Here is a 10,018-nt window from a genome sequence, read left to right as displayed (position 1 = left end):
TGTCTCACTGCCGCCACCTGCTGGCTCAGGAAGAGATTTGCCCCAACTTTTCCCAAGTGGCATAAAAAGTCCCAGGATAAATCAGGGGCCTGGCGAGACAGGAGACCTCAGGGACCTTAATCTTGCCGCGTGACTTCTGGCCTACATTGATCCTATTTCTGCTATTTTCCACCCGCCTGACCGGTTGACCTTATTGATTGCCCTCGCTGCACTCTCAGTAAACGAGAGGATTGGACTAGATCACCTCTAGGGAAACTCCCAGCTCGCAATCTATTGCCTCTGTTTCCCTAGTTGCCAAAATAGAGCTATTCCGGCCCACTGCCCATGCAGGATGCCGGGAAAATTGTGGCTCTGGAAAAAGACGTTCCCTTCGGGGCCCTCCGCACCTTCTCTCCGCCAGACCCAGGCACGCAAGAATACATTCCCGCCCCTCCCCCGCCCCATGTGGTGGGAAACCGGGATTTCCTAGGCGGGGGCGGCGGGGACTGAGCGCGGTGGAAAGGGGGCGAGGGAGGGGGATTCCGGAGGAGGAAGGGGGGGGGATCAGGAGAGGGAGGGCCAGAGAAAAGGAGAAAGGGAGAGGAAGAGGAGGGGACGGCGGGGACAGCAGGGGAGGGGGCGGCTGGCTGCCAGGCCCATCCCGGGCTGGGGGCCGGCGGGCAGCTGCGCCAGGGGGCAGGGGCTGCGGGAGCGCCCCACGCCGGCCTCCTCCTTTGTGGCCACACAAAAGGCCCCCGTCGCCGCGCGGCCTCCGCCGGCGGGACATCTGTCGCTGTTTGCGCCCGAGGGCCGCCTGGGAAAGGGGCCGGCCGCCCGCCTTTGTTCACTTGCTGATTTCAGGCGCTGAATGGGCCGGGGGCGGGGCAGGAGGGGGGGGCGGTTAGGCCGACATTGCCCGAGCCGGCGGGGCGCTCACTGCCCCTCCCCCCTGCCCCCCCCCATCCATCCATTCCCCCGTCCCGCCTAGTGCAGGACGGGACCGACCAACCAGGGGCCAGAGGGAACAGGCTGGGCCGAGCACGCGGAGCGGTGGGCTGGAGGGGGGGGCGGGGGAGCCGGACCAGGAAAGGCGGAGCAGCTCCCGGGGCCACTCAGGATTGGGCCCCGGTGTGTAGCCGGGCCTATCCCTGGCTGCGGGCCCTCGGCCCGGGGAGGGAGGGGGGGTCTGGGAGTCCGCCCCTGCGCCGACCTCAGAGGAAGGCCCGACGGAGGCCGCCAGACTTAAAGTGCCCTCCCGGGGCTTCCTTTCTTCCGAGGCCCCTCCTGCCAGTGTGGCTTGGAAGGCCCTGCCGGCGCTGACCTTCAGGGCTCTAACGTCCTTTCCCCGGCCCAAAGGTTAGCCGCGTTCCCGGGAAGCAAGGGGTGGGAACCCCTTTGGAGAGGTATAAAGACTTAGCCCGTGCTCCCCGGCGCTCCGGGGGCCCGGAGTCAATGCTGCCGGAAGAGGCAGGGCCAGGCGCCCACTGGTCAATGGCTAAAACCCAGCTCAGGGTACAACACCCCCTTTACGTTCAATTTACAACATTACTGTTTCCTCCTTCACCTTCTCAGATCTAGACAATCCCCGAAACAATAAACCAAACTCCCATCTGTACATCTGCCAGTTTCAGAGATGTGTGACCCTGATAATTTAACAAGCAGCTCTCTAGAGCTGGCTCCCCCCAGCTCCCTGCCCTTCTTTTGTAAGAGAGGAGGACAGGACTGAGGTCTGCCCTGCAGCCTTGGGCTCTTCTCCCCAGCTGCCTTGAGAAAGTTGCTGCTGTTTCAGAGAAAGCCAAAATCCGGGAAGTGGAATCAAAAACCCCCTTGGGGGTGACTTCTAGGAGGTCCTTAATAGCCTGATTGATGGATTGAGGGCTGGCCTGGTCCCCAGAAGGACACCCTGACAGGATTTGCCTTGTGCCGTCAATGCACTGGCTCTGGAGTCAAGTAATCCCACCCCTGAATGTCCCTGCCTCAGTGATCTGGGACACGAACCAAACCATCAGTCTCCTGACCCTTATTTAGCTCCCTCTTTGTCAGGTACCAGGGACACAAGAAAAAAGGGGAAATCTGCTTCCTATCGTCACGGAGCTTACATTCTAAAAGGGGAGAGACAGCAGATCCATAAATAGGCAGTGTTGACACCAGGTAGCTTGAAGGTGGGGGACCCCCGCAGCTGGAGGGCCAGGAAAGGCTTCCCGAGAAAGGTGGCCAGAGAGGAAGCTAAGCATTCTGAGAGCCAAACTGCATAGTGAGGAGGTTCCAGGCCTCAGGGACAGGCAGGCCAAGGAGGCAGGAAATGGACGGCCAGGAGAGCAAGCTTGGCTGGACTGCAGAGAGTGCTTGGGGAGGCCGGGAACATGGAGGCAGGAGGAAGGCAAGTTTTGACTTTCTGCAAATGACCTCGGAAGTCTCTTCCAGCTCTATAGACTGGATCAAATCCTAACTTAGAAGTTTACTGCTAGTGTTAACTTAGACTTTTCCTCATTCAAAAAATCCGAAGCCTTTCTATCTCTATCAATCACAAGATTGTAGATCAAGAGTTGGGAAGATTTCAGAGCTCAATGAATCCAGCCTCCAGATGAGAAACTAAGGCCCAGGAGGGAACCGACTTGCCAAAGATCATAGAGGTAGCAAGTGACAAAGGCAGGATTTGAACCCAGACCTCTGCTTTCAAATCCAGTGCCTTCTTCCCTTTTACTGATGAGTTAGTTGCAACACAAAATTTACGTGCACTGCTAGGTAGTGAACGGATAGAGTACCTGGAGGCAAGGCTCATCTTCCTGAGTTCAAATCTGGCCTCAGACACTTATTAGCTACGTGACCTTATCCACTCCAGTATCACTGGTGTCACAGAATCAGACAGGCTGATCAACAGCAGCACGATATTTTAATTATTGCCTATTTCCATAGAAAAAGATACGAAACCTTAGAAAAGCGAAATGCTCATCTGGTTTCTCATATAAGTCACCCATTTCGTCGCTATTATTCCTTCAGCACGTTCTCAGTACAGTATGATCTGTACGATGCATTTCAGGAATATTTCTATATTTTTAAAGCAGACCGATATTTTCTTTCTATTGATAAATTTGATCATTCTGAAAAGCTGAAAAGCTTCCCAAATTATTACTTCTTTCCCAGAGTTTCCAAAAACTCAGTTATTCCCCAACAAGCATCAGATACCAAAAGAAAAGAAATACAGCGCCACTCATGCGGACTGTCATTTTAAATTTAAGTGAAAATTTGGCTTGATTGCATTCGAGCAAATGGTTTTTAAGTTCGTTACCGAGACCATGATCATTTAATGACTAAAAAGAAAATGTTTTCTATAATAATAAAAGTGGCACATGAAATTTACTGCTGGACAGTGTAGTCACTGCAACGGGTTTGACTGAATTTAACAAACGAGAGCCATTTTCTTCTATTACAAAATAAGACGATCCTGAAAATGTTTGCTCTGGAACAGCTGGTAGACAGGAGATTTCTAATGGTCCTAATAGGACTCTCAAAGTGCATCTTCAGATAACTGGAAATATTTCCCCAACTTTTCAGATTTCTGACACTGATTCTTGATCTGATTGACATTTGTTGTTTGGTCATTTTCAGCTGTATCTCTCTGCGACCCCATTTTTGGGCATTTCTTGGCAAAGATATTGAAGCAGTTGGCCATTTCCTCCTGAGCTCATTTGACAGAAGAGTAAACTGAGGTCAACAGGGTGAAGTGACTTGCCCAGGATCACAGGGCTAGAAAATAGTCTGAGTCAGTCTTGCTGCCTCCAGACCTCGTATTCTATAGGTTACGCCACCTAGCGGATCTGATGCGTATTTCATTTGAGGTTAAAAAGTCTATAAAATCACATGACTTTTCCCCTGATATTTTAGATCTAGCTATTTTCACATTTGATATACAAAAAATATTCTGACTCAAACAGAAAAACTTATTAAAATAAAAACAAAATCTACCTCCAAAAAAAGACAAATGACATGAATGTCTTTCTTCTTACAGAATTAGATATACAGCAAAATACAATTTTGTTCATTTTGTTGGTGTTTTTTCTTCTTTAAAATATAAGATGAGTTCTCTCTGGGAGAGAGGGTTTCTTGGGGAAGTTTTCTGGAGGCAGCTTTAGTTTCAGTTACAAGTAAATAATCACCCAAAATCGCAGCCAGCTGATAAAAGTTCAGATCTTTTATTGTGTCCTTCAATATAGCCCGGTTAGCTCAGAGGCCTATCCCTCTGCTTGATTCTAAGAGCTCTTGCAACTTTGTCCTTTGCCTCTGCTTTCCTCAGCCTCCAGCCAGCACCAAGGTCAAAGTTTTAATGAATCTCTCTTGTCTCCGAGAGAGGGCTTCTGACTCTCAATCTCCCAGCGTGCTGAATCTCCGACTCCTGGGAATGTTCCCAAGTAAAAACTCTCGAATGGCTCACTGGAGCTGTATTTATGCTGCTTCTCTGAGAGTGGGATTGTGGGATATCTCCCAGCATGCTCTCTGACCCTAAGAGCTTCAAAGGAGGTGTGAATTCAGATACCTCATACTAAACCCTGAAATCTCCCAAACATGTGAACTCCAATGAGTACTTAAATAGTTCTTGCTTATAAGGGCTCTCTAAAGGTATGAACACAAGCATTATTGTCTATCAGTTGTACTTAGTACCTTGTTTCAAGTTCTGGCCCATAACATCTCCTCATAGGATCAGATTAATCACACTGAACCAGGCTAAATTAGATAATTATTGTCTCTATGAACTCTAATGACTTAACAGTTTATAAAGATTCCAACACTCTTTTAAAATGTTTATTTTAGTAACTAATCCCTTGCTACTAGGAAACAAAAGTTAACCTCACCTTTCTTCATGCTTCATTTATCTTATGGAACTGTAAGATTTCATTCCAAGAAAACCCCAAATTGGCTCATAAAGAGTTGGCCATGTCTGAAAGGACCGAGCCACAATGTTCCATTAGGTTAAGATGCCGCTACCCTGATCTGACAGTAAACAATTAGTTCTTGGATTCGGGTATTAAGTAGCGAGCTTCAAAATGTTAGCCAATAAAAGTTTTTATAATATTTTGAGTCTGAAGTTTATGGCAACACAAATCACTGGAAGAACACAGATGTTAAAAGACATTTTGTCTGAGTGGATGCCCATCAATTGGAGAATGGCTGAATAAATTGTGGTATATGAATATTATGGAATATTATTGTTCTGTAAGAAATGACCAACAGGATGAATACAGAGAGGCCTGGAAAGACTGACAGGAACTGATGCTGAGTGAAATGAGCAGGACCAGGAGATCCTTATATACTTCAACAACATGCTATATGATGATCAATTCTGATGGACGTGGCCCTCTTCAACAATGAGATGAACCAAATCAGTTCCATCTGTTCAATAATGAAGAGAACCAGGTACACCCAGGGAAAGAACTCTGGGAGATGACTATGAACCACTACATAGAATTTCCAATCCCTCTATTTTTGTCTGCCTGCATTTTGGATTTCCTTCCCAGGCTTATTGTATACTATTTCATAGTCCGATTCTTCTTGCGCAACAAAATAACTATATGGACATGTATACGTATATTGTGTTTAACTTATACTTTAACATATTTAACATGTATTGGTCAACCTGCTATCTGGGGGAAGGGGGTGAGAGGGAGGAGGGAAAAAGTTGGAACAAAAGGTTTGGCAATTGTCAATGCTGAAAAATTACCCATGATATATCTTGTAAATAAAAAAAAAATTTTTTTAAGAGATTTTGTGCTAAAGAGCAGCTTGGAGACTGCAAAAATTATCCCCCAATTTCTCAATTTAGCCTCCTGAATATGGGGACCCCTCTCTGTCCATTGTGCCTGTCTCAGGTATAGACTAGCCTTCCAAGCTCACATTAAAATCTGAAGTAGGTGCTTTCTATCCATTTCCCTTTTCCTAAATTTCAGTGGGCTGGTCTCCTTTGTTCATTGGTGGATCTCATTGAGGATTCCCTTGATGTTCTGGTTCTTGACTGGTCCACAAACAAGAGCCTCTCTAGAAAACCATTGGTGGGAAGCAATCTCTCTTCCATCTGTATATTAGATGACATTATTCTGAATCGATTTCTTGACTAATTGACCTCATGCTGAGTATGATGTTTTAATATGCTGAAGTACTTATTTTTACCCACAGAGAAAGAAACTTGAACTTTGCAACGGGGAAAATAGCCAAGTTTTAATGGCAACGCTAAGTCACATTAAGGGACTCAAACTCCAGGTGTATTTGATGAAATGTTTCCAAACAGGACTTTGCTCTGTGATCTGGGCTGTAGTCAAGATCATTCTACAATGAATCTTGTCATGTTGTGGTTTGCTCTTATCTCTGCTGGTTACATTTCACAGTGTTGGGTGGGTTGTGAACTGGAATTATTTGTACTTTATCACCCAAGAATCCCTGCCAGATTTTGAATCCCATTCTCCAGGACTGTGCGGAGGAGCAGATAGGACTGAAAGAAAGTATGTTGGAATATCCTTGTAAATGTCTCAATTTGGGTCAAAAATGTTTCTTCGGTTGTCATGAAAAAAGTCCTGGGCATTTATTAGTAAAAATGAAGAGAAAGAGAGGGGAAAGAAAAAAAGAAAGGAAAGAATTAAGGAAGGAAGGAAGGAAGGAAAGAAGGGAAGAAAGAAAGAAAGAAGGGAAGAAGGAAAGAAAGAAAGAAAGAAAAGAGAGAAAGAAGGGAAGAAAGAGAAAGAAGGGAAGAAAGGAAGAAAGAAGGGAAGAAAGAAAGAAAGAAAGAAAGAAAAGAAAAAGATAGAGAAAGAGACAGATTTGAGACAAAAACAGAGACAGAAAGAGACAGAGAGAGAAAGAGAAAAGGGGAGACAGTGACAGAGAGAGATAAGAGACAAGAAACAGAGAGACAGAACAGAGGCAGATGCAGAGACAGAGAGAGACAGAGACAGATGCTGAGAGAAAGAGACAGAGAGAGAGAGACAGAGAGAGACAGAAAGACACAGAGAATATAATGGTTCTACACTATACTGAATTTGAATAACAAGTCTCTTGGCTCTCCTTTTTAAAGGTGTTTCTATTTTCCTGACAAGAATTAAGCTATAATTGTAATCCATCTAATTTTCTCCTTCCATTACTTTAACTTATCTTATTGCAGATTCTCACTGGATCTAAATGCACAGGCCTCTGGGGAGAGTGATCTCCTCAGTTTCTTCATCTGTTGCGGAGCTTCCAGCTGCGACCCAGAAAGGCCTTCCAGGAAGCTTCTTGTGACCTTTTCTCTTTCCAGCCCTAAATAGGGTCATAAGGAGTCAGGTACAACTGAGCACACCACCTGCCTCCGAGAGGCAGCCAGCTTCCTTTTATTCTTCCTCTTTTTTCCTTCTCTTCCTCTTTTTTTCCCCCGCTTCCTCCTGTTCCTCTTCCTCCTCCTCTTCCTTTCAGGTGCTGCAAATATAAAGAAAATGGGACTGGGAGTGTGACCTCTCACCCCCACCAAACTCCCCCGGCAGGTACCTGGGAACCCTGGGTAATGACATTGTTTCAAACTGTTTGTGGCCCAATTTTACAGTTTCACAAAAACCTCCTTTCTCTCTTGGATTATGGAAACTTTTCAATTTGTTAAATTCATAATAAAACAAGAAATTTTTTTTAAAGACAGTTTCTGCAGCTGTCGAGCAAGGCTGGGCAAGGGATTAATAGGTGTCTGACCAAGTGAAAGAAGAGGCCTTTTGCCTGGCACAAAGTGGGCACCGTGTCTGGCACATAGTAAGTGCTCAATAAATAAATGCTGATCGATTGGTTGGGTAGATGCCCCACCCTCGGCCACCCTTCTGCTTGAGCATATCCTCTGAGCTCTGGAGGAACACTTTCCTCAGTTTCCCCCAGAGCAGTGGAGACCGACCATTTCTTGGCAAGGGCTGTGAGACAACTTTGAAGTCCTCCCAAAAGGGGATAGAGCCTCCATGGTGAGGGGGGAGGGTGTTCCTCTGATGGGAGCGTCTGGGATTGGAAAGACGCCCACTTTCGAGACCTTGGTCTGATCACTTCGCTTTTTTCTTGTGATTCCCCTGCATCAGGAGCAGCCAGAGTGCCAACTTCTATCAGAAAGACTTTAGCTTGGCCATTGATTCTCAGTATGACCTTGGATAAATAACTTCCCTTTTATAAATATGAACAGAACAGACATATTGGCCTTAAAGCTTCTTTCCAGTGCTTAGGATCGTAAGTCATTCCTTTCTCTGGGCCTCAGTTTACTTATTTGTCAAATGGGCTGCTCCCTTTCCCCCCTCCCTTCTCTATGCTCCTTGGATGATTATCTCATTCAGCCTCTGAGCACTAGGTGGAGGTAGAGAGCCAGTACAGACTAACTCCTTTGCTGCTCCAGTTTTCCCAGGCCATCCCGTTTTCTACAAGCACCTACTGTGTGCTAGGGACCGTACCCAGTTATATTCCCAACAACTCAGTTTAAAGCTGGAAGGAACCTTGGGGGCCAGATATAAGTTCCTCATTTCACAGATGAGGAAACTGAGGTCCAGGGAAATGATTTGCCCAGTCCCACCTCTAGGCCGGGTTCCAAGCCCCACCAAGCCCCACTTTTGCACACCAGAACCATCAGTTCGAAGTACAGGGCTCTGGGTTCCTCAGAGCTCCAGTTCTAGATTGCTTTCTTGTTGGGTCTCCCTACATGCTTCTTTAGGTAGGTTGATAGTGAAGGTATCATTAGCCCCATTTATCAGATGAGGAAACTGAGGTTCCCCAAAAGGTCCAGCATCACTTAACCCATCTATGGCAGAGCCAGGCTCGTAGCCTGGACAGGAGCTCTTGAGTCTGGAGACCACCTGAGTCTTTGTATTAATTCTCCCCTTTTTTGTCCCCTGGTTCCCTAGACTCTGAGGGGCTGGGGGGTCCGAAGGCTAGGTGGACAACAGCCTGGGCTAAATGCACAGCCTGCTGCTCCTTTGGGAATGGGTGGGAAAGAAGGCAGGATCCTGTTTCCTTAATGATCTTCAGCAGTCCTTAGGGAGATCCAGCAGGAGAGACCCCCACCTCTCCTGGAGCCTCATTTTGGGCAAGATGCTTCTCCACACCAATGGGGGGAGACTTAACCTCCCCTAGGACCCTTGACCCATCTCTGGAGAACCTGGCCTCGTCTAGCCCAGCTCCCCCCCAGGTGGGTCCTGGGAAATGGCAGCCCACTGGCTGACCTGGAAGTACTAGCTCTCTCTGTATCTGAGAGGTCGGCCTTCCTCCCCTCACTGGAAGCCAGGGTGTCCCTGGAGCCAGAAGTCTCCAGATCAGGGCAATTCCGGCAGGAGAAAAGCTCCATCCTCACAGCTACTCTCCTGGGCAGCTCCTGCCCCTAAATGTTCGGAAGCAAATCCCTGTCCATGCCCGGCCCTTCCGAAACGGCTTCCCCGCCCATCCTCTCTGCGCCACGAAAAACTCCCAGCTGCTTAATCAAAGCTTCCCATTGGAGAAATGGAGCGATACAGACAGGACTGTAGCATCCACATGGCCAGCACCCTCCCCCCTCCCCACCCAAGGGGGCCTCAGACTTTCCGGGGAGAAGAAAACTTCACTTCAGCCTTAGTTCCTCCAGGGGCTCAGGCCGAGATTCTCAAAGGATGCTGGGCCGGGCCTCGGCCATCTGGTTCGGCTGGCCCAGGGGGAAGCTCTGTCAGGCAGCTCTAATGAAGCAGCAAGACTGGTTCTGGTTTGAGTTTGGGGGTGCAATCCAGCCCCAGCCGGCTTCCCTGCAGCTTTCCCCACTGCTCCTGGCTGGTGTAAGTTGTAGGGGGCTCATTCAGGGCAGCCCCGATACTCCCAGACCAGATCCCGCTGGTAGAGCCAGTCAGGAGTGACATTTGGACGTAGGTCCTCAGGCTCTCCAGCCACTTAACTCACAGCTCCCAAGGGAAGGAGGGAAGAAAACGCTTATCAAGTGCTTAGCCAATAGTATCTGACTCATCCCCACAGCCCTGAGAGGTCGGTGCTATTATTATCTCATTTTACAGGAGGGGAAACTGAGGCAGACAGCGGTCAACTG

The sequence above is a fragment of the Sarcophilus harrisii genome, chromosome 4 (assembly GCF_902635505.1).
Source record: "Sarcophilus harrisii chromosome 4, mSarHar1.11, whole genome shotgun sequence".
Lineage (NCBI taxonomy): Eukaryota > Metazoa > Chordata > Mammalia > Dasyuromorphia > Dasyuridae > Sarcophilus > Sarcophilus harrisii.
The sequence above is the reverse complement of the archived record's forward strand: the minus strand, read 5'-3'. Positions refer to the sequence as shown.